Below are 5,937 nucleotides of genomic sequence, written 5' to 3'. Positions count from 1 at the left end.
CTGAAACAAAAAAAAAATCTTCTGAATTTTTCAAACAGTTTATGCAAAGAGCAAGTCGTTCTAACAGTAACCGAAACTCTAAAAATTGAAAATTTATGACAATATATACGTCAAAATAATTGACATTTAATGGTGATTCCAAATATGCAAAATGATTTAAATTGAAAATTTTTAATGAATCGATAATATTCAAGTCAAGGCCGTATCCAGGGGGGTTTGAATCCCCCCTTGAAATGTTTGTCCAACTCGTAAAAACATAATAAAAATGAATATAAACAGATTTTTGATGCCTTTTTTGAAGTTTTTTTGTAAGAGCCCCTCACCCAAAAAATCCTTTCTTAACCCCTCCCCCATTACCCCGAAAAATATTCTGGATACTTCCCTGATTCAAAGGTTTGTGCACATGGCTTTCCCAATGCTTGCCTGTGGAATATACTTTACCGGATGGGATTACGACGAAGCGATGTTTTTGCCTTGCATAGATCAACAGAACTTTATCAGGAATATTTAGGACTGGCCGACTGGCAGTCATAAAAAACGTAAGATTGAATAACGGCTAGGCTTTAAGAGATTCTCTTTTCCTTTTCATTCGAAAAACAACTGACTACATAATTCTCAGGTTTTAGAGTACAAATAGCGATTAAGAGCAGTAAAAGTACAAAACAACAATAGCAAAATATCTAAATTATTGTGTAGTTTGATGATAAAATAATATATTATTAGGTTGCACTGTCGGATAAACTCAGGTAAAAATTACTTAAAAATCAATTTAGAATTTGAATTTTTGTTATGCTAATGATTAATAATTCAACGTACAAGAAACCAGCTCCGGATTTTAAAACTTCCCGGTTTTGCATATTCTGATTTTTAGGATGGAAAAGAAACGTGCGCGGCTGTGTTGGCCTCGGATGGCTTGGTACTGCGGTGATTTGTTAGTAGTAATATTAGGTTAACAGAACATGCACATACACTACTCATACATAATGTGTTTATTCGCAACAAGTCGCGTCTTAGCGGCAAAAAGGGGCCAGTCGCGAAAAACCATCGGAAAGCGAAGCTGGTTTAGGCTATATCACAGGCCGTTGAAAATTATTTGGCTAGTCGCGAACGCAAATAAGCAAGTTATTTAAAAACTGATCACGCTTCCATTATCATAATCAATTTTTATGTATAAACCAGCCTTAATAATGGGTCTGAGTTATTATTTGCAAGGTTCTCAAACCAATTATTTATTTCTTGAAGTGACTGACAATAAAATGAAGACAAAATCAAAATTATATTAAAATTGTTAGTGTAATAAATTGAATTTAGCGCCAAAAACCACTAAGGCAGAAACACTTTCCAGTAGCGGTTTCCAATTGAATTGTAGCCATTCTTGTCTCCTCGTGAATAACGTTCCGGAAGCTTTTCGCTAGTCGCGAACCACAGTTTATATAATTATCCAGTAAGTTTACCGCAGATGATTTCTGGCTCTTCATTCTCGGTGCGAACAAAAAGTTCCTCCCACTTATTTGTGCACTTATTGCCCACTTATTTGTGAGCCGGCTAAGTGGTTTTGTCAGTACTTGTTCCGTAGGTGATTATTCTTTGTCTACCCGTGAAAAGATCTAATGCCGTTATGTTTATACGTTCTCTGGAGCACTCGCACCTCGGTCCGGGTTTTTATAACAGGTGAGATAGGGAAAGATCATACCGCTAATTATATAAACTGTGTCGCGAACTATGGAAATAAATAACAGAAAGCTAAGCCAGCTTCACTTTCCACAAGGGGGCATTCACTCTCAGAAATCATGTAAACCAGGTGGTGCATGCCAATCGTGGCGGAACTGTGCCAAACGCTTTGGAGTGAGGACAACATTTTGAGGACTGTGCTAAGCGTGGCGGGACTGGGCGGCACACAAGGCGTTCCAAAATATACACAATGTGACGGAAAGTGGACTACCGCTTGACTCTCCAGCTCGCGAAAAAGCCCTATTCTGTAATTCAAAGCCTAAAAGGCATGTTGACAATGAATTATCAAGGGGAAACTCTTGACATTGATAAAAAAGATAGAAACTGATCGATTAAAGAGAAATCGAAAGTAAAAGACTTAGAGATTAAATAAAATTTAAATCCTTCAAAAAGTCATACCTATGCAGGAATTTGGTTCGGTACAATTATGGAGAAGTGGTAAGTTTAAAAAAACACACACAAAAGCCAAATATTACACGAAAAGGACACGAAATACAGGAACAATAAAATCCTATAGATTAGGGGAGGGAACAAGAGTCTAAGGCCTCAACCTCTATTGAGTACAAGGCGATAAGAGCTATTAAACAAGTGATTAATGAGAAGAATTATTATCGGTACTTGTCTCTAAAACGAAACACACACAACAAGTGAAGTTATACCAAAACATGAAGATAATATAATACTTGAGAAACAAAATTATGGAAACTACGACAAAGAATTATGGAAAGCAGGTCGCACAGAACGCATCATATCAAATACATAACCCGACCCAATCTAACCTCGCCCCTAACCACCCCTATATACATATATTAAATATTTAATTAAAATATAGCTATATCGTAGTTTTCCTCACTCAAAATAAGCAAATCATGATCGATTCTGATGAGGCCAACCGGTTGGTGAATACAGATGCTAGAAAAAAACAACCATGTTACTATTATTTATAGTCATAATTGTGGGAAAACATTGAAAGCAATTTCTGCTGATTCCGTTGACAGAGTTGTGAAATAAATCCTTCTGGCGTTTAAATTTTAAAGATACCATAAGTGAGAACGAAAAGAGTGGAATTTTTTCATAAGATATCGTTGTGCCTAAAACAAAAAGGCGCATTTGATACCTATTTTTAAAAGAATTAAAAAGCGGAAAAAATTGTTACTTGTGTCTTATAGGCACCACACCCAAGCAGTGAAGCTAGGTTAGTCCTAATGAAGGTATTCTTACTTCATAATATGCAAAATAATTGTATCTAACACATTTTGCATGCAGATCCGCTATTCTGCGGATCCCCAATGTGCAAATATTAGCCCAAATTATATATTTTCGGCTATTCTTGCAATGCGTCTCTCTTCTTCCAACCCGTGTACCTGTAAATTGAATCAACTGTGACGAAAAAAAACTGGAAAACAAGTTACGGGTGGGAAAATGCATTGAAAATATATAATTTGGGCTACATATTGGCACATTAGGGGGGAAGGGGGGATCAAAATATAGCGGGTCTGCATACAAAATGTTTTAGCTACAATTGTTCTGCATATTATGAAGTAAGAATTATTTAATTAGGATTAACCTAACTTCACTTCTTGGGTGTGGTGGCTATAAGAAATAAGTACCGGAAAATTTTTCAAGTAAATCTTTGCCCACTGTTCCTATTTACGGATATACAGGGAATTGACTATGTCTAGGATACCGTATCTATTAATACTCTCGCTCAAACACTACACAACTTGATTTGATTTACAATGTACGAAAACGAAGCAATATCAGATGGAAATGGAGAGGATGACTTAATTCATTTTCGGAGTTTACTAGGGAGTTAAATGGTTTGAGGGAGGACATTTTTCTGGGGTGGTGTACAGGAGAGAAGTGCTAAAAATTTTATGGGAATTAAGAAGTTGGTAGAGTTTGTGGGTACAGGCGTACAGGTATGATACACAAGGACAATTATATGTGTCTATGATTTAACTGGGATTTGAGGGCGTGTCTTGTTTATAATCTTTATGTTGTTGTATTTCTGCATTAATCATTGCCCATAGAGGCTTTTAGTGTTAATAAATATCATATATCATTCAGCTATAGGCTATTATATAATTTCCGCATATTTATTTTAGATATAAACCCTTGCACAAAAACGTTTTCTGCGAGTTACTTAGAATCTTATTTTCGTTTTCGTTAAAATTACAAAAAAGATACTAGATACTCCGTTTCATTTGGACATGACGAGTTGAAAACCCTTCTGTTTCTAGCAAATTGTAACTTAAAAGTCAGCACCTTAGGAATTGATTTTCATCAAAAGCAAAGATATTGCTGGCAATTGAACACATTGACAAGATAATTAGTCAACAGTATTTTGTCTTTAAAATCATCGATATTAAAATAATCTGAAAAAAAAACTTACCAAAACCACTGAGTAGTCGATCAAGGAGGTCTCGCTCCCCATCTTCCCGTTGCTCCCCAGATTTTAATAGGAGGCGCTGGAAGCGAGACTTGGAACCGAGGCTCGGTGTAGAGAGTCAACTTGGCCATTCTGTTCCCCAGTAGCCAGGAATAGGGACTTCAGGGTCGGCAACAGGGAGAGAAACCCCCTGGGCAGACTCGTGCAACAACCTTTGTATATTTTCTTCTAATAAATCCTGCTCTGCGAAAAGAAAGAGTGTATTTAGATATAACAAGTCGCATGGGACAAGGGCGTATCCAGGATTTTTATTGGGGGGGGGGGGAGGAAAAACTACAAAACGCACCAACATTTTTTTATATAATTTTTTTTATGAGTTGGACAAAAATTTCAGGGGGGGGGGTCAAGCTCGGTAACTTCCCCCTGGATTATGCCTTGGTATAGGGTTAGTCTGGGTATGATAGTCTAAACAAGCTAAATATACTATAGGCCTATAAATATTGTGGCCTGACAAAGCAGCTAAAAAATGATTTCTTTTTTCTATGGTATCATTTATGCCACCTGAAATGCCACTAGTCATCATTTTACAAAGATTTTTTTCTTACAATTATGTCTGTATAACTTCTCTCTAAAAAAAAATAATTTAAAAAAAAACAGTTTTTCTTAGGGAAGTAAAAAGCGAAGGCGAAACTTGAAACAAACAAAAATTATTCTTCACAGTCTATCTAGCATATATCAATAAAACTAGTACAATATCCTAACTAATTATATTTCCCTATGTTTGTAGGATTATTGAAAATTAGTGAAATAATAGTTACCATTCCTGAATCAGTGTCAGTGACATTTTTTCTCATTAGACAGTTTTTTTTTTTCAAAACGCGTTTTTCAACTTTTGGTTACTATGAGCTGTGGTTCGCTCTTTACTACATTGCAGCTACTGTTACAACCATGATCAACAGACGTGTTGCTGACCATTCTGAGTGAAGGTGATGCGTCTTACAAAGCTGCTGATCTTAAAGTTATCAGCGTATATCCTTTCTTCTCTGTAGCCTAATCTCACCATGCCGTGTTTCTGCTGGTTAGCCGTATTGGTTTTTTTAATTCCCGCAGCTAAACTTAACAAATAAACCGAATTTACCCTACGACCGAAAGGAAAGGAAAAAAACAACTAAAATTCCTTTGAATGATCATAAAGACCAATATTAAAGGTTAAACTGAGATAAACCGTTGAGTACAATTATGACTTCAGTTCCAGTCTGACACCGTTAATATACAAGTGTGTTTTGGAGTTATACTCAAGCAAAACATACATGCAGGGCTTTGAAAACACAAGAGACGTCCGTTAGGAGAGTTAAACTACGAGATATTTGCAGCCCCACATGTCTATAGCTCTGGTCTCTCTGGTCCCAGGGCGGTTCTGGTCTCTCTTGTGCCCAGGGCAAATTCTTGATTAGCGCCCCCCCCCCCTGTCTCCTAAAAGTTTTCAGGCTAAATCTTGACAAAATATTCACTTATTGACAAAATTTGAATGCAAAATAAAAAAAAACTTTAAAATTAATTAAATTAGGTCTAGTTACTTTTATTGGTACTTATCTGTTAGTCAGTACACACTCGAGAATTTGGATCTATCAAATCAGACAATAACTGGTTTATTGCTGTTTGTATACGGAGACAATTAGCTTCGGCTCAATGGAAAACTACATTGCAGCTATATTTGAATAAACATTTAGTTGGTATTTTGATTAAGTAGGTTACATTTTACATGCAGCCCCACTACACTTGACCCCCAGCCCTCCTAAGGTGCAAATATACAG

The sequence above is a fragment of the Artemia sp. Qi Xiang Cuo genome, chromosome 6 (assembly GCF_049724085.1).
Source record: "Artemia sp. Qi Xiang Cuo chromosome 6, ASM4972408v1, whole genome shotgun sequence".
Classification (NCBI taxonomy): domain Eukaryota; kingdom Metazoa; phylum Arthropoda; class Branchiopoda; order Anostraca; family Artemiidae; genus Artemia; species Artemia sp. Qi Xiang Cuo.
Note: the sequence above shows the minus strand (reverse complement) of the source record.